This window comes from Sturnira hondurensis, unplaced genomic scaffold, assembly GCF_014824575.4.
Source record: "Sturnira hondurensis isolate 20B ecotype Veracruz unplaced genomic scaffold, ASM1482457v3 Scaffold0001074, whole genome shotgun sequence".
Classification (NCBI taxonomy): domain Eukaryota; kingdom Metazoa; phylum Chordata; class Mammalia; order Chiroptera; family Phyllostomidae; genus Sturnira; species Sturnira hondurensis.
The window spans coordinates 1,203,062-1,223,321 of record NW_028073705.1 but is presented as its reverse complement, the minus strand read 5'-3'; the positions used below and the strand labels follow the sequence as shown (position 1 = coordinate 1,223,321).

At 39.1% G+C, this 20,260-nt stretch overlaps 1 protein-coding gene across 1 annotated transcript in view; it reads right to left on the bottom strand.

Moving 5' to 3' along the window:
* ENOX1 (ecto-NOX disulfide-thiol exchanger 1) overlaps window positions 1-20,260 on the bottom strand; it is a 285,256-nt gene that overhangs the window by 76,803 nt on the left and 188,193 nt on the right. The window lies entirely within an intron of this gene.

Sequence of the window (20,260 nt, the reverse complement as noted above, 5' to 3'; positions counted from 1 at the left end):
AGGGTAAGTAGGATTGAAGTCTAGGTGATCATAAAATATTCAAAATATTCATTCAAAAACACAAGAAGAGTTTTACATACTTCGGTTAACTTTTGAGCGTTCCCCTTCCCCTCAACTTTGTGTGCCCAGGGCTGCAGTTCACGACACACCGTTGGGCTGTCTGTGAAACTGCTGCACAAGGAAACAAGTCTGCTGTGGAATTTGTGAAGACAGCATTGTATTCCTTTTAACAAACACATGTTTGGGCAAATGTGTAGAATAGGGTTAACAAACAGCATATTGGTAGAAGAAATTAAAACCTAAAAATATATTTAATGGTCATCTCGTCCAAGATTACTTCACTGTACACATGACAGTAAAGCTGCTTCTCCAAGTGGCTGGGACCACGGAAGATCCTTTTACATTCACTGTTATGACAGTGATGTTTTATTAGATCAGCACAACTGAAGTCCAAACTGCAATCAATATATCAACTGAGAAAACTGCTGATATAAGCTGTCAAAACACTAAGCTACTGCCTACACTGCTATTTTAAGAAGGGCCACTGAGGGATTTTTGTGAACCTTGAGCTTTCTTTGCCCTTTCAACTGTAACTCATGTGGAGGCTTACCTTGCCTGCCAAAAGCACGGGTCTGCCCAGCACTAATTCTCTGGCACACGGTTATATGTTAATGCATGCACAGGCCGGAGAACACTCAAGAGCTTCAAAGCAGGTCCTGGAAAGACCGATGTCTATTCAAAGCTTCTTGACTACAAAGGACTGGTTTGAAAAGATAAAAGCACATTTCTTTTGCTACTGTACATAACAGATGTTGCACTAATGGTATGAAAATGGTGCTTCCCTGCTTCTTTGGGTCATTTTTTTTTTTTCAATCCCAAATCTTTGGTGCTTTGACAAGCTGGCTGCAGAGCTGCCTGGCCAGTTCTTAACTACCAAGTCCTGAACACACAGTGGCACTGGATTTCTGATGCTTAAACCCACCAACTGGAAGGATTAAGTTAAATCTTCAAAGCCACTGGTTTTTGTGCATGTCCGGGGGTTGTGAGTACTTAGGAAAGCACACTGTGCTTTCCCATGGGCTGGCTTGCCCTGTTCCCTACTCTGGCACTGGATACAAACTAAAGAATATACTTTGGTCCTCTAGCACGAACAGTGATTTCCTTGCACTTCTCTAAAAACTCAGTGCCTCCCATTTCACCAGCTGCCCATATCATAATCACATGTGAGGTAGTACACACTTCCCATACTGGCTCCCCAAACACTTTATGTGATTTAATTGTGCATCCATTGATTAAGGCACAGAACCCAGGGAGCCCATATTGTACGTTGGCACTGTAACAAGTACCTAAAATGACAGTTTATAAACAGTGGGGGATGACCCTGTTCCTTCATTCTCATACATGGCTGGCCCAGAACAGTTCAGAGAGGAACTGGTCCTCTGACTCTGATTATGCCAAGTAAATTTTTACATCATTAGACAATTTTAAATCCAATCCTTAAACCTCCTTTAAAAATGAGCCAAAAAGGGAAGGTAGCTTATGCTTGTCCCCTGAGCAGCAAAATTTAGAGCAAGCGGTGTCCAGCAGAAGGGGCTTGGCTGTATTAACGATGGCACATCTGTGCAATGGAACACAATGCTGCCATTAAAAACGAGGCTGCACAAATATCTCAGGACATAGAAAAATATCTGGATACTATTTCTGGGTGAGTAGGTTTAAGGATATTTGTTAGATTTGCTTGTAATTTTCTAGTACATCTCTAAGGAGCACTCACTGCTTTAGTTATGAGAAAAAAATCAGAACTTGCCTAAGGTTGGGGAAAGGACAAAGAAAGGAATACCACTTGGATATAACTCTCAGCTTTATTACCAATGTTCTGAGTAAATAAGAAGGAAAGTAAGAACTCCATTAGAGTCTGCCATTTCATCTACACATTTAAAACTCCTTTTCCTTCTATTAAAAGCACACAAAGTCACGGGGATGCAATGTACAACATAGGAAATATAGTCATTAATATTATTAAAAAACCAGTGTGAATGTACATAACACTATTGGACTACACTTAAAATGGCTAAGATGGTCAATTTTATGTTATACAAACTGTACCATAGTTAAAAATTAAAATTTTAAAAGAATTACACACACACACACACACACATACACGCCTCTTTCTCTTGATGTCACTTCCCATTTTTAAGCTTCCATCCTATCTCATTCTTCCTTAGTATTGCACTTTCTATTTATTTATTTGTTTTTAATTTATTTATTTTTCAGAGAGAGGAGAAGGGAAGGAGAAAGGGAGAGAAACATCAATGTGAGAGAAAAACATCAATCAATTGCCTCTCACACCCAACCCACAACCCAGGCATGCGCCCTGACTGGGAATCAAACTGGTGGCCTTTTGGTTTGCAGGCTGGTGCTCCATCCATTAAGCCACACCACCTGGGATGGTATCTGTATCATGCTTTTTAAATACAATTTCTTCTCTGTCATTCCCACTTCCTTTTCTTCTTACATGTAGGCAATTACTTTCAATGGTTTCTATTTTTTATTTAAATGTGTTTTTTTAAGTATATATTGTTATTTGGTGAGTGTGCATTTTTATGTAAACAATATTGTCATATTTCTTATTTACTAAGTATTCTTCTTTTAAGGTCTGTCCATGCATATTAACATAGACAGATGGGATGTTAATGTTAATATTCATATGGGGTGGGGAAAAAGTAGGTTTACAGTTGTGAGTACATGAAACACAGGGCTTATTCTCATATCATTATTTTTTATTGTATTATTTTCCATATGAACAACTGTAAACCTACTTTTGCCCAACCCTGTATATCCAATCCAATTGCTCCTGATGATCCATAATAATCTATGGAGGGCATCCACTCAGTTACACCTGATGTACTCTTCCTATGAAAGCCACCCAGATTATCTTCAATTTTCTCTCCCCTATACAAGACTACAAAGGAACATGGAGTACAGGTTCCCTAATGGACCTATGGGAGAATCCCCCTGGCATGTTTCCATCAGTGGAACTGCTGGTCCATAGGGCAGGCTTAAGGAGCAAGTTAGCAGAAGCTCCATTATGGGATGGCTGTGGCAGTCTACCCATCCAGCAGCAGTGCGGAAGAGTTCCTGTGCCCCACGTCCACACCGGCACTTAGCACTATCCAACTGTCTGATAACATAAAGGGTCTTCATCCTTTAAAGGTTTTGTACTTCTATGACTCCCTGTGATTTTAAGCACCTTATTATGCTTGCTAGCTACTGAAGTTTATTTATAATTTTTAAAAGAATAAAAAAAAGAAAACTAAAAATGAACGTGCCTTTTGACCCAGCAATTCCACTCTTGGGAGTATATCCTAAGAACCCTGAAACACCAATCCAAAAGAACCTATGCACCCCGATGTTCATAGCAGCACAATTCACGATAGCCAAGAGTTGGAAGCAACCTAGATGCCCATCGGTCAATGACTGGATCAAAAAACTATGGTACATTTACACAATGGAATTCTATGCTGCAGAAAGGAAGAAGGAACTACTACCCTTTGCAACATCATGGATGGAACTGGAAAGCATTATGCTGAGCGAAATAAGCCAGGCGGTGAAAGACAAATATCATATGATCTCACCGTTAACAGGATTCTAAACAAACCAAACAAGCAAGCAAAATACGACCAATGACACTCAAATATGGAACAGGCTGACAGGGTCCAGAGGGGAGAGGGGAGAGAATCATAGGGGAAAAGGGAATGGACTCACATGAACAAGTATAAAGGACACATGGACAATAACTAAGGGTGGGGGGTAGAAAGGGGAGGGAGGTGGGGAGCATGGGGCGGGCGGCAGGCAGGGTTGGGAATATAAGACAGAAACCTGTACTTGAACAAGAATTAAATAAAAATTATATTAAAAACAAAGAATATCCATTAGTAACACCAGAAAAAAAAAGAATAAGTCAAGGGTAGTGCTTTTTAAAGCTAGAGGACTTTTTAAAAAGCTGATTCCTGGGCCACATACATAAGTGATTAACTCAGAATATCTAGGAGTGCAATCCAGGCAACTATGCTTTAAAAAAAACTTCACATATGATTTCACTTATATGTGGAACCTAAAACCCAAAATAAATAAACAAACAAAACAGAAACACAAAGATACAGAGAACTAATTGATGGCCACCAGATGGGAAGGGGAATGGGGCAAGAGCTGAAAAACATGAAGGGATTGAGAAACACAAGTTGGTAGTTACAGAACAGTCATGGGGATGTAAAATACAACATGGGGAATATAGTCGATAATATTGGAATAACTATGTATAGTATCACATGGGTACTAGATTTATCAGGGTGATCACTTTGTAAGATACAAAAATGTCTATACTATGCTGTACACCTGAAACTAATATTGTATGTCATCTATAATTGAAAAATAAATTAATTTTAAAAATTAACAAAGTAAAGAAAAAAAAACATTCACAGACAATTCTAAGGTGCAGCTTGGATGAAAACTTGTTTCCTTTAATGATTATTTAATCCTCTTTCCACTACAGTGTGACTTCCACTCTTAGTACCCTACTCAAACTGTTCTCACTAAGGTCACCAATGCTTATTTCATCTCTAGGTTCTTTTTTTCCTTGATACCATGGTCTCTTCAGGTGAGTCTATTCATACCCATGGCTTCAACTACATATCTCGTCCACTTGTGCTTTACAAAGCTGACTCAATAGTCTCCACCTCATTCCTACTACCCACTAGACACTTACTATCTCAAATAGTGCCTATTATTACCATCTTTCCACCTTCCCCTAAATCTGTTTACTGTACAGTAAATCTTCAGCCTAAATCTATTACTGTATGGTATCTAGAGTTAAAACTTTGAAGTCAAACCCTGTTCTTTCATTGCCCTCACAGTCTCTCTGCCTTCTCTTTATCTATCTTGGCTGTCATGGTAAGGTGGCCACCTCCTCCCCTCTGAATCTGTTTGTTTCCTGTGATTCACTCAACACTCCTGAGAGAATTGACCATCTAAGAATTAAAGTGCTCCTATGCTTAAAATACCATTGATTCCCCAACCTCTACTGGATAAATTCCAAACTACTGACCTTCTTGTCCTTCCCCAGAAATAGCAGTTCCTTTCATAACTCTAATAAGCTCACTACCCAGCATTATGCCTGGAAGATTCTTATTTATTTTTAGAGCCAACTTAAAGGATGCATTAGACTTTAAAAATGAATAGGAATCTTCCAGGTATAATGCTGGGTAGTAAGCTTGTTAGAGTTATGAAAGGACTTGTTATTTCTGGGGAAGGACAAGAAGGTCAGTGGTTTAGATTTCAACTTACATTTGAACAAACAAGCAAGTAAAATATAACCAGAGACAGCAAAATTAAGAACAAACTGACAGTAACCACAGGGGAGGTGGGAGGGGAGAAAGGGGGAAAAAGTGGAAGAGTTTCAGGAACAACTATAAAGGACACATGGAGAAAATCAAAGGCAGGTAGGATCAAGGGTGGAAAGTGAGATGGCTGGGATAGGGGGATGGGGCGGGGGGAAGTGAAGACAACTGTACTTGAACATCAATAAAAAAAGTTAGAAAGAAAATTAAAACTGTTTTCTATCAAAAATAATAAAACCCCTTCTTTATAATACAAAGAAATACAATAGCTAATTTTAGTAGTATGTGAATTTATTTACCTTAACTACAAGATTAAAAAGGTGAGTCAAAATTTCCAGCATTCCACTTTATGCCATTTATTATGGTATGCAGGGACTTTTGCTCATTTTATACTTTTTTTTAACAGAACTTTATCCAGTGTGTTAAATTATCAAGTATTCTTATACCTATGGACATAAGCAAGTGGTAACAGTCTCTTCTTGTGTATTGATAAAGATAGTCACCTAATAAACTTTCTTGACCTTTAAAAAAAGAAAACCAATGCATTTGAACTAACAGCAACCCATGTCATGATTTTATACTATAGAAAAGAAGCCCATCCTCTAGGGAGACAGAAGTTCCCACTAGAGCACATGGTTAGGTAGGACAGTTGGACTCGATTTCATTCCCACTCATCCACTTGGCCTGGTGCCCTTCTCCCGGACAGAACCTGCACAACTATATGCAGTAAGCACACTTGGGTTCTTCTTCAGGAAAGACCTCTTCCATTCATCCAAGCCAAGTTAGCTGCTCTAACTTCTATACCCCCAAAGTACTTAGTATGGTGTATTACACTTCATAGATATCTCCCCAACTAGACTATACCCACCAATGGTGGGATCAATTAATTATTTGGTTATCTCTAACATATAATAGATGATAAATAAATGAATGAATAAATGAAAGAAGCAATACATGTATACTTGTTCTGGTTTCTCAAGCTTTATAGGATTAAACCATGATCTCTCAAAAACAAAACAAAACAAAAAAACACACATACAGGCAAAAACCAAGACAACCACGCAAACAAAAACTACCCGAGGCTCTATCACTGGGTAATTTATTGTTCTAGCCATATGCACATAGGAAAATTTCAGAGGAAAGTGGCATTTAAGACGTTTTGATTCATTATTCTGGCAGGTCTCTATGTCTTTCTTAATCTAAAGGGGAATATTTCTTAAGAGACTATGGAAATCCAGTCAATGAATTTATAATTATGTAATTTTTTCCCATGTTCTACCAAAAAGAAATAATAGCAAAACCACCACTGGAGAAAAATTAAATCAACACCTTTAGACTGTGTTGTGCATTCTTCACAATTAATGCTTGCATGTGTTTATAAAGCATAAACTCATGAATATAATATTTATGTATCCAAAGCAGTGGTGACTTAAAATTCTTCTTTGACTAGATGTCCTATAAAAACAATGTGGTAATCCATAACTAGATGATTTAAATCAGTCTCTCTGGTCCCCTTTCACTTGAAATTTATGAGCCTGTATAATATTCTTTCTAGTTTGAATTTTTAAGTGCCAAAGTGCCTCAATTACAGAAGTTCACAGGTGGCTAGAACTTAATCAGTAAAGTCTCTTGGTTGGATTGGTTGACTACAGCATAATTTTAATTTAACATTAGAGACTGGCATTAAACAGATGCACTATTACATTTGTTGGTGGTTACAATCGAGTGTGTTCCAATTGGACAATTATCCATATGCTAATCAAGTGCAAATACTGTGGTGGACAATAACAGGTAAACAAATGCCGCACCTGATACATCTTGATATTTTCAGGCCACCGATTTAATAGGATCATTTGTAATGCTCTTTGGGGATGCAGACGTCAATATGTAATGGGTCTTTTCCTCTGATAAAATCAAAGAGCATTACAAATGTTATCTGGGGCCCCAGAATAAGTGAGGTCACATTTCTATTTTTACAGATGAGTGAGTCATGTGCACACAGAGGTTAAGTCACATACCCAAGGCCACACCGTCTGGGAGAAACCTACCACATGCATAACTCAATTTTTCTGCATTAGACTATGATTTCTCCCTTAGCAACCGTGCTGCATTATCAATTTGAAATGGAAATCAGGACATGCCAATCTTAAAATCCTCCTAGCAATGACTTCTACCTAAGTGCTCACCGTTTCCTTGAAGAGCTGGGTGTGCTTCTGTTTATACATCTGTGAGTGGCATGGTAGATTTAGAAACTGTATCACCCCCTTGCCTTTTTTCCTTAAATTTTACAATTTTGTTACCAAGGTGAAGTTTTTATACAACCAAGAGATTATATAAAGTTATATCCCATAAAAATCACAGACTACAGTGCACATATTCTATATGAAATACACCAGTAGCATCTCATTGTAAGCTGACATTCACAGAATTGTGTTAACTCAGGAATCTTTGGCAGGACTGGTGGGTGGCTGGGGGAATGGAGGTGGTGGTTGGCATAAAAGAGAGGACCTCTAAATAGAACACTGATTTTGTGTCATGCATGGCGGTGGAGGAGTACATTTGCTAAATTTAGGTTGGTGGTAGGTAAGGTGAACTCATGCCACCAGGTAGATATATACTGATAGTGACTGGTACCTTCATACACAGACACATGGGCGTGCATGCATATTGTTTCTCTTTCCATCTTCCTCTTACTTCAGGGTCTCCCCAATACTTGGCTCTATGTTCAGTTCATTGAAAAGAATCTGTTGACACTTGGGCTGGTGTGGCTCAGTGGATTAAGTACCCGCCTTCGAACCAAAGGGTTGCCAGTTTGATTTCCAGTCTGGGCACATGTCTGGGTTGTGTGCCAGGTGCCCATTAGGGGGCAAGTGGGAGGCAACCATACATTGATGTTTCTACCTCTCTTTCTCCCTCCTTTCCCTTCTGTCCAAAGATAAATAAATCTTAAAAAAATGAATCTGTTCATATGCATTCATTCATCAACTCATTTGATCAATTATTCATTCATTCCTTCAGTCAAAACTGAGGTACTATGTATACAGTGCTGGGCCAGGTAATATGGAAGATACCAAGGAAACAAACACTAAGTAGCCTGTGCTCTAGATGCTGGTTCATGAGAATGCGAATATACACATCACAATTAATTTAAGTGACACAAAGTGCTCTAAGAATGACTATAACCAATGTAGTTTCCCTAGGAAAGTTTTGGAGATCAGTTTAGGCATGAGGAAAATGGGCTCAGGTGATCCATTTTGAATTAGAACTTCTACTTGTAGAAATGAACCACTTTTATTCATGCATAAAAGTCTGGAAATGTGAACCTATGGAGTGTCATTAATTTACTATGTTTGGGGGTTGATTCAGTTTTAATAAATGTCACTCTATCTCTATACCTTTGCTGTAAGTCAGATGCCCCAATCAGTGGGCTATGCATTTAGGGCCAGTAGAATATCATCTAAGGAAAGGAGACCCAGGGACATCCAAAGAGAAGTTTCCACCAAAGTCCATGGTGGATGTGACTGTCTGGATGGACTGTTTTACCATCAGCTCTATGTGGCGATGTCAATCCTGAACCCATCCCCAGTTTCCAGGGAGAGTTTGAGGTGTAAAAAATCAAGTTACAATATTATTGTGACTTAAGGGCAAGGCTTTGCCTAAAGGCAAACACATTTAATGGTGTTCCTGACAAAGGAGAGAAACTTGGCTCAGGGGAAAGGCAGTCATTTACCACATGGAAAGTACAAGGTTCACTTTTCTCCTTGGGGAAAAGGATGGAATTGAACTAGCTTAAATTTCCTTGTCACAGGAGGTGGTACAACTACTCAAGATCTATTCTAGTTTAAAATGTCATCTGCTTCCACCTGGGGATGAAACTGCACTTCAGCTTAGGGTGAGATACAAGAGTAACCAAGCTGTGGCCGGTTCATTGGTCCTGGCGGCCACCTCTCTGCCTCTGGCACTGTGACCCCTGGCAGAGGCCCGCCTCTGGGAGAGTGCTCCACTGTTCAGATGACTGATACTGGGAGCACCAGATCACAGAAATGAAACTGTGCTCAGAGCTTAATATCCTATTACACCAGGCTATACATATTTAATTCCTCAGGTCTTTCTTCATAAATCAATTCCTTCAGGCCCTTAATCTCGTCAATATCTTTTCTGATATTGAATTTTAAATGCCGTTCTCATTGCTAGCAGAAAGGCAATCTCTTGCTCATGATGGGATCAGGCTTCATTTACAGCCTAGAGACACTAGAGCTTGGCTCTGTTCCTTGACTGGCTATTAAGATCCAAATGCCAGCCAAAGCTGACAGCCCAAGTGCATGCCTGACGGGGCTTGCCCTCTGGGGTCATGCCTATCAGTACCCTGGGAGCCTGCAGCAGCTGGAGGAGACTGGGGAAAAAGCAGAGGAAAGTGTTTTCAAGGGTCTGAGACCTCAAGGTGGTGCCTACTCCCATGCCCAACGCCCCCCTCCACCTCCCCACACAGGGATTTTCTGGATTAGAATCATTTGAACTTGCTGCAGGTACAACTCTTACATATATTCCTATATTTCTACAGTGGATTTGTAATAAACAACAATAGCAGTTTTTGCAAAGAGTAAGAACAAGAGCTTGAGCCACTTCGATTCATTCCACAGGACCTCTTAGAGGATTTTTACATTTAAAACGTAGACCAGTGCAATGTGAGAACCACGAGTTGTATTATTTTCGGTCGATAAGTGCAAATTTTAGTTTATATGTAAAATACTAAATTTTAATATTGAAAAATTTAATATTGTTAATAGTTTGCTTTAAAATGAAAGAACAAATCAAGAAAATGCTTACATCAGTGGCACACTTAGTACATAGCTGTCTAAATTGGACTTTTTGTATTGGATTTATTAAAATTCACTCATTCATTGGACAATTATTTACATATTGTGTTATATTAACTATGATCAAAGGATCAAAGTTCAAAATGTTAGGTGGATTAAACAAACTTTTGAAAAGTTTGATTTTTTTCCTTTTTATTGTACTATTTATTTATTTAGTTAGTTATGGTGGTTCAGTTACAGTTGTCCCACCCTTTCCCCAGTGCTCTCCCCTGCCCGTCCCCACCCCCCCCCCCCCACAGTCAATCCCCATCTGATTGTCTGGGCTCGTGAGTCCTCTATCCATGTTCTTTGACTTGCCCCTCCCCTTTCTTTTTATAGTCATAATTATATGTGAAATTCAATATAAGAAAAATTTCACCGCCTGAATTTCTTTCTTGGTTGCTATTACTATTATTATTTCCATTTCATAATTCTTACTGAGAATAATTTTGTTATTTAGAGGAGGTGGACATTTATAAAAGGATCCTCTCTGAGCATCAAATTCCAGTAGGCACACCACTGGCAGGCAGCCCAGGGTCTGAACAGGACAGGAAAAAGGTGACCTTGGCCTAGTGAGCTGAGGAGAGGGGGAACTCTTAACAGACAAGGCTATTTCTTTTACTTGAATATTCCCCTGGGAGGGACTTGTAAAAGACAGATACTTTTTAGCATTTGTATAATTCAATGGAGTTACTAGTCATGTTATACTATATCCCAAAAAGGCAACATTATTATACAAAGAAATATAGTCAAGAGTTGGCAAAACAACAACCACCATCACCACAAGTCATTATTTCAAAGGTTAGCGTTACTTGCTGTTCGACCTTGAAAAAGCCACCTTACTCCTCTGGTCTCCTCTTTTCCCTCACAAATATCTCTCTCGACAATAATTTATCATTTGCACACCAATATATCACTTTCTTCAATGAACACAGGAAAAGAAGATGCAAAAGTGGTTTGGAAGGCTCTAAAACCCATTTTCTCTTCTGTAGATGATTTCTTTTTAAACTGTGTAATTTGGAGAATCATTTCAGCACCTGTTTTTTTTTCTTTTCACTTTCTTCATGTTAACAATACTCACCAGTGGTATACTGAGACACTAAAGAACATTAATTAAGTATGTGAGGTTCTTTGGATGGCAAAGTTAAAGGGAACTTCTGTCATTATCCTCTTGACAAAAATGGAGAGATTAAGACCCAGCGAGGTCCAGTGAGTTTTCACTTGTAGGGTATTAATATCCAGCAAGAAGAGGCCTGTCACTGAGCCCCACCCTAGCCATGCTGGTTGCCCTCCTTCTGCCACTTTTCAAAGCCCAGGGCCAGCCAGCTGGAATTAACACCATTCATGCAATTCACAAGAGAAGGTGTCAAATGCCTTGCTGAAGTAGGAATATACGTCAGTGATATTCTCCCCATTACTGTTGTTGGCAATTCCAGTGCAAATGATAATCCAATTTGCTGGGATTTATTTATTCTTATCACTTCCTTTTTTACAATTATATGAGGTAGTCATCACCCCAGCCTCTGGGCACATGTCAGCTGGTAATGTAGAAATTTAAAATATTAACACGCTTTCTAGCCAGGTTGGCCCATTTACTTCAAACAAAAACCTGATTGAACAGCTGGGTCTTGTACTGTTGCCCAAAGGCCAACAGAGATTTGTTCTATCTTTGCAGGGTTTATAACCCACGGCAGACATTACCATCATCACTGACTGCCTTCCTCGACTGCAGTCTTAGGAAAGCAGCGTTTGACTTATGGTTATAGAATAAGAACACATTGGGGTCTTGAGAGCTTTTAGTTGAACCCTAATGATAAGAAAGTTCTTTTCTTTAACTTTTAGTTTATTTTCGGAGAGATGGGAGGGAAGGGAAAAAGAGAGGGAGAGAAACATCTATCGGAATGCCTCCAACTGTGTACCTGGCCCACAACCCAGGCATGAGCTCTGACTGGAATTGAATGGTGACCTTTTCATTTGCAGGCTGGTGCTCACTCTACTGAGCCTCACTGGCCAGGGTGAGAAAGCTCTAATGATCAAACATATTCTGCAGATAAACGAAAAGAGAAAATATAGCTGAAAGTTTTGCCTCTACATCAGCCACAGATGTTTACAGACGGAAAATTTTCGGCATTGTGGATCTAGAAGGTCTTTATCACCTATATTGTTAAGCCCTGATTAACTATAGAACACTAGAGAAGCTAATTCAATGATTACAATATTTCCAATTTTTCTTTGTTAACATAAGTTAACATGTCTGTGACTAGGAGGAGACTCTGACATCTAGGGGCAGGGTGCAACAAGCTCTGTAAATAAATGGGCACATTCATCTATCACAGGAGAAGTGTAAGGCAGGCCACATCTGCTCATTCCCCCAAAGTTTCAAAGTTGCTTTAATACACTTACGGTGGTCTGGAACCCCACATTCTGAGTCTCACATGTAATCAGAACCTCTTAGAGATTCCTTTCATTGGTTCTCTACTCCAAGCCCTGGATAGACAGATGAGGGCTGCAGCACACAGAAACAAACTTCCTTGCATGACTTCACTCACCTGCAGGTATTTCCTGCGGCAACTACACAGGTTTGCCCTGTCTCTGAACTGCAGATTGTCTTCAAGCAGAGGGAAAAAAACCCCAGCAACAACAACAGAAGACTTCAAAATAGTGCTGTTGTAAATATTCTTAATATTTGGGGCTGAGATCTTTTTTTGGTAAAATAAAATACAGCACCACCCAGCTTGCAAAGATTTCAAAAGTGCAGATAGAAAATTACCATCTTAAACTAATCTTCTCTACTTCAGAAACATTAAATATATAAGGCATTAAGGAGTGAGTTGAGCCCAGGCTGGTGTAGCTCAATGGATTGAGTGCAGTCCTGCAAAACAAAAGGTTGCAGGTTTGATTCCCAGTCAGGGCACATGCCTGGGTTGCAGGCTGAGTCCCCAGTGGGGGGCTCATGAGAAGCAACCACACATTGATGTTTTTTTCTCCTCTCTTTCTCCTCCCCTTCTTCTCTCTTTAAAGAATAAATAAATAAAATCTTAAAAAAGGAAGTGAGTTGAATTACTCAGACTTTTTACAATAAACCGTGTCAGCATGGTCATGAATTATAATAGAAAAGAAAAGAAAGCAAAGGCTCTCAAGGTATAAAAACTAAGAGAAATTAGAGCTGTAGCTTCACGCTTAATGTCCACATCAATTTACCCTGTGATGAAGTGCTCCTCCAGCTGTAACCAGTCCCCACTCATGATCAGCAATTGCACTCATTTTAAATTCATATGTGGAAGTCTATCCACGTCCTTTCAGTGAAAATTGCAATCACAGGTTTTGCTGAAGTCAGCTGAAAGGCCAGCTCCTAACAATGATGTCATAGATAAGATCATCATTCATGATATATAGCTAAACAAGGAATAATACCAAGGTTAGTGTTGACTTTAATTTTTCAAAAGAAAAAAATAGGGTAACCACAATTTTAGCATCGGATAGTACACTCTGTGCAGCAATCTTTTACATTTTTTGTTTCCAGATGACAATCTGAAAATGTGAATCACGAAACAAGTGATATAAAGCAGTTACATTATAGTCCAAATAACTGTATCAGAATTAAAAGGACTATATCAGAATTACTCTGTGAGGGTTAAAAAAATAATTGTTTGCCACTGAGTTCACTATGGATAATCCTTAACAGGAAAGGTTCTCTCTTTCTCTCTTTTTAAAAAATATTTTATTATTTAGTTTTAGAGAGTGGAAGGGAGGGAGAATGAGAGGGAGAGAAACGTTTACATGAGAAAGAAACATTGATTGGTTGCCTCTTATACACCTCCCAACCAGGGACTAAACCTACAACCCAGGCATGTATCCTGACTGGGAATTAAACCACTGACCTTTAGCTTTGCAGAATGAGACCCAACCAACTGAGTCATACTGGTCAGGGAAAACAGTATAAATTCTTTTTTATTCCAAGTTGTTAAAAGACTCATTTTCCTTTGGCTGTTTTAGTTCTAAGTCATGAACAGATATTCTGTAGCCAATAAAATAATTATATTAATCTGGTTTAATATGTTAATAGGATCATTATATTAATAGACTTTTGTAATATTGAACCAAGCTTGCATTCTTGGAATAAATCCATTTTGGTGGTTTACACAATACCAGAATAAATTAACTTTTTAAAAAAGAATTTAAACTCTACCCTCATAAGTGAGAGTGACCTGTAATTCCCCCAAACCCCTTCCCTTTTTTCAGTCTTTGTCCTGTTTGGATATTAAGTACACTGGCCTTATGAGTGAGTTGGGACATGTTTCCTTTTTTTCTATTCTCTGAATGACTTTGTAAAAGACTGGCTTAATCTTCCTTGAGTGTTTGGATGAACCTCTCTGCAAAGCCATTCTGAGTCAGTTACACTGGCACAAGATTTTAAGAAACTAATTCAGTTTTTTTAATGAGGTCATTTAGGCTTTTAATTTCTTCCTGATTTAATTTTGATATGGTATTTTTTTCTATGGAAATGTAACTCACTCTATAAGTTAAAAAATCTGTCATAGAGCTACTCTTGATATTTGCATATCTCTTTAATCTCTGTCACATCTGTAGTTATACCCCATTTTCATTTCTAATATTGTTTATTACACCTTTCTTTTTTTGTGATTACTGTTGAAAAAGATTTTTAATTTTATTAGTCTTTTCAAATAAACATTAGGCTTTGTTGATCCTCTCTATTGTATGGCTGTTTGCTGTTTTCAGTAATTTCTATCCTTATCTTTATTTGTCCTTCCCTCTTTGTGTTTATTCTTTTTAAATAAGAATTGGATGCTCACTCCAATATTCTCTTCTCCTGAAGAAGACATTTAAATTTTTAATTTTTTCCTCTAGGTTCTGTTTTATTTGAATCCTACAAGTTTTGATATGCTATATTTTGATGATCAATTATTTCTAAATATTTTAAAATTACAATTCTGATTTCTTCATAGGCCTGTGGGTTCAGATGTATGTTTTTAAATTTTCAAATATATAGGATTGTTTTAGTTATCATTTGTGACATTGATTTCTAAAAATTTTGTTGAGATAAGAAAACATGAAAACACTTCTTTGAAATTTGTTGAGACCTCCTTTAAAGTCCAGTATAGGATTATACTGTTCTAGGTATATTTGATAAATACAGTTTTCTCTATATATGCTCTGCTGATGAAGCTCACAGGGACTGAGTTCTATGGAAATGCATCATTAACTGCAAACATCTGCAGGAAGAGCCAGAGGAAGGGGACGGCAGAGCTGCTTAGAAAAATGTCCTTATTCCCAGACATCTTCTAGGATCTTTCACTAAAGAGTGTGATTGGCAGCTCCCCATTGTCCTTTATATCTAATTGTGTGAAACAGTCTCATTTTCAGCATTAGAAAAAACAATAAGGAAGAAAATTGTAAGCACTGTACTGTCTGGTTTGGAGACTCCTCACCCACCCTTTCTATGCCTTGGTTCCTTGGGTAAGCACAGTACAAATAAAACGTCATTAAGGCTTCCAAAGCATCCATCTGGATAGTAGAAAGATGTTATCTGAACAGAAACATTGGTGAGACACATACACCCATTCAGCAAGAGTGAAGACATGATGGCTCATTTCCTGCAGTTGAAATCCTTCTTTCAGAGTCCTGGGGCCACACCAATTACCCTGAGTAAGGCCAGTGACTAGTAAGCTCTGTAGGATCTTTATCACCAGCAGAGAGCATGTGACCTCTAAAGAGAGATGGACCTCATCAATCCTTAAACTTCAATAAAGTCTCATCAGAAAGCTACTTCTGCTTAGTCAGGGAGATGAGATTATTATTTATTTAGGCCTAAGTAGGAAAAGCAGCAAAGACTAAGAATCAGGTAAGTTGGTTTGGACTTTTCCGTCACTGAGAATAAAATCTGTGAGGTGACTCAATGATTTGTTCTTTCCTTCACTCATTTACTCAGACAGTTGTTGAATATAAAGTACTAAATAAGCCATAAAAGGCTGGTTTTAGGTATCAGAACTAGTTTCAACTCCAACATAAGAAGGCAAAAGAAACTAGCACTTATTTAACATGTCAGGGGAAATTCATAGCCCTTGTGCCTCAACTCATATTTTTCAGGGAGGTAGGAGACAGATATAAATTAATGTAAAATTAATTTTCAGAAAATGATTTTCAGAATGCAAACACCTACAGGGAGGTAAAGTATGAACTTGAGGGCCAGGAACCGGAAGCCCTGGGCAGCCAGATGAGACTGGAAGGGCAGGGGTCTTAGCTCAGTGACTTAACCTCACTGTGTGATTAAAACTAGGAAGTAAGTAGGGTAATGCCTACTAATGCCCCCTCATTTTAACATTCTGTATATTGCAGTCCTGGTGCTGTATTAACTGGTAAAATTGAGCCCAAATCCAGTCCATATTTGCCATCTATTACAGAAATTCTCATTATCATTGCATTCTCTCATGCTTTTTTTACTGTGAGTGGTCCATGTAGCCAAAGCAATGCGTTTCACATGAGAAATGACCAGCAAACTGTGGGCTTAAAATCAAGCAAGGCAGCCACCAGTGGGGCCGAAAGACCAGCCTAATCAGCTAAGTCCCAAGCACCCCTGACAGAAAGACTAGACCTGGGAGAGCTCCTTAAATGATCAGGAGAGTCTCTGCGATCACTGAGCTCACATATCAGATGTAGACTAGAGAAACTACATCAGGAGCTCCCATTTTTTCCTTTTCTCCAAATGATATATAGGAGGATTACTGGCAGGGAGGGGGACTATATTTGTAAAGAGAAACTCAGCATAACAGCTTTTTTATGGATTTTACAATTAGGTCATTGCCAAAACCTTCCTGAAATAAATTGAGTGGCACTGAAGATAAGAAATACAAACCCAGAAGAAAAGAAGACAAGGTGCACAGAGAATTAGTGAGATACAAACTGCAGAACACCACTCTGCTTAAATGATCAAAATGACTTACTCAGGATAAAATATAAATCCTGGGTGAAAATATGCATCTCTAACACCGAGAATGAGAGTCCCTGTGCTGGCCATTAAACCCCTCTGACTGGAATGCCTGAGTAATACCCAGCTTAAAATTAATTAAGGTGGCGCTGGTGGTGGAAGACATGAAAAATGGAATATGTATGCACGGGGCCACAGCAGAATAAATTAATAGAACAAAAGAAAGAAGCAAAAAAAGGATAATAAAGCGTTGAAAAGACATTCTGTTCATCCTTCATTTATAAGCATTACTTGTAACACCTCTTCCTTGGAAACCTATTGTACAACCGGAGTTCAAGTATAATTCCTCTTTTTCTATCATCTCCAGCACCTCCAACAAATAAAGCTGTCAAGACTATTTATTAAGTGGTGTGTGTGTGTGTGTGTGAGAGAGAGAGAGAGGGAGAGGGAGAGGGAGCGGGAGAGAGGGGAAGAGATCGGGGAGAAGGAGAAGGAGACACAGGGACACACAGAAAGGAAACAGAAACCAGGAAAACTCCGGGAGGTGATTACCAACATGAGGAAGTTGCATCAAGAAAAGAACTTCGTGAGGCAGGGGCTTCCCAATGATCAGCTAAGTGAAATGGGTGGTCTGTTAAGTGAGGACCAGATTGGGCACTAACTTTAAGTTTCCCTTGATGACTATTCAGGATGCTTCGTTAAACAGAGGAGAAAACATGGTCTTTAACTAACCTTCTAACAACATCTTGGAACTGAATTCCCAATTCTACACTTTGGTTACAGTTCCAGACACTTTACCTGACTAAGCTTGGCTATTCCACTGGTCAATATTTAAAAATTATTACCCCTATATGTTTGAGTACACAGAGAAACAGACTGAAAGGATATATGTAAATGTTGACAATGTTTTATCTGGGTAGTGACATTAGGAATGATTTGTTTCCTTTTATATGCTTCTGTTTCCAAGCTTTCTGCATTGAGCATATATTACTTTGTAAAAAGAAAAATAAAACAAAAATTAAAATGACAAAACTGGACCCAGAAAAACCGCAACTCCCACCTATGCATTTCTTCCTTTCTGTTTATTCTTTTAAAGAGGATTTTTTCCTCAGAATTGTTCTTGTCCTTTCAGATTGTTTCCACATTGTATTCTTTCACCCTCTACCACATTTTTCCTTGCTTTCTCTTCACAGCCTTCATTTCTGATGAGAAGACAATTGCCTGGTTTTTCTAATCCTCATGTTTCCTCCCCTAACCAGCTGCATGGAGAAAGCCTGGGAGCACAATTCCCTCCCAATGGCAGCCCAATTTGAGAGATGGAGAATTACACAGTTTGGTTGCGAGCATGACACCTGCTATATACAGGCGGCAGTGTGCACTCAGGTTCAGGGGTTCAGCGTGGATGGGGCTGCTGCTTTGCACTGGCAGACTATACAGAAATGAAGTCAAGGCCAGGCCACCAGGATTCATTTTAGCATCTGTGGCTGGAGGGAGGGATGACAATGGTCCAACAGAGTGAAAGGCTAGTATGTGTCTGCAGCAAAAGCCTGTTTTGATTTATAGCACTTAAGAAAAGATCCATTTCACTATAAATCTGCCACTTTTGGTGTGATATGGCCTACAAGTCAGGAGGCAATTTCCAAAAGAGGTGGGGGAGAGGAGGGTCATGCAAAGGTCATCCAACAACTGCAGCTATGGTGTTGGGAGAAGCAGAGTTCCTTTGTCCTGTGTATGGCTGTTAAGTCTACAGAAGATGCTGTATTTTCCATTGTAGAATCCACAGACAAAGAGCAAAAGAAAAAAGCCAAAAGACTTTAATGTTGTGCAGGGCAATGCCAGTATTTCTACCCCTGTGTCCCACATCAATTTGTCTGCTGGCTTCATTATTTTTAGAAAGGACAGTTACTAATGAGGATGAATCTGATGATCAAATTAATCAATGGCAGAGCAAATAACAAATGGTGCAATGAATACTCCTGTAGTTAATTTTATTAGAGCTTTTCTTTTTCTTCCCGGAGTAGAGTTTTATTTCTGCAGTCCAAATTTAATAAATAAAGCCCACATACATGCCATTTTCTTATTGCTAGCTCTCACTCTGCTAATGTAAAGACCAAATTAGGGGCTATGATGTAGAATCAGAAAACAGGCAATGGGTTTTTGCCAATTATATTTCTAGCAATCATCAAGTACAGGAAAGGGACAGCTTCCAGGTCCTCTGCTCTCATGAGGACAGCCTTGGCAGCACCCTGTCTAGCGTACACTAGGAAAAAGTTGGAGATGAGGAAAAAGAATGTGGGCTTGGAACTCTGACTCTGCCAGGTACATGCTGTGCCCTGGGCAAGTCACTTGACATCTCTAGGTCTCAATTCCTACCTGAGAAACCAGGATAAGCACCTACTCCTGAGCTAAGAGCACTGTGTGAAATAACGTGAACTGCTCATGGGGGTTAACCATGGAAAGTGGCAAAGACTTGCAGTCGAGGGCAGAGAAGCAACAGTGCAGGATGCCCTGCATCCTATCAGGAAACTCAGATCTGGATTTGTCCAGACTTACCCTGTAAACCCTGAGGCTTCTCTTAAACCTCTCCACTCTTCATATTTTCACTAGGAATGTGGCAATCACAATTTGCATTTGTATAATAGCTTTTCAAAGTGTGCTCACATATATAACCTCATTCTACTGCAACAAGTTTTGACTGTGGTCAGCAGGACCTATTCTCCAGATGAAGAACCTGAGGTTCAGACAGGCTGGCTCTCACAAAGTTGTACAGCACCTTGTCCTTTTACTGTTTCACTGTTTCTATTCCCTCGTACAAAAGTTTGGTACCCACTGGGTGCCATAAAGGCAACTTATTTCCTTCCTTATCTTGTGATCTCTGTTCAGTGGAAACAGCAAGATGCCCAGTGGCCCATTCTTATTTGCAACTAAAAAACTTAGGGAGGTTTCCTCTCTTACTATCTTCACTTTCAGTCTTTGTATCTTTGCCAGAGTCTAATGGGCATGTGCTTTAAACTCCCAAACTCCTTAGTAGATGTCAGGTTTTCATTTCAAACACGTAGGTC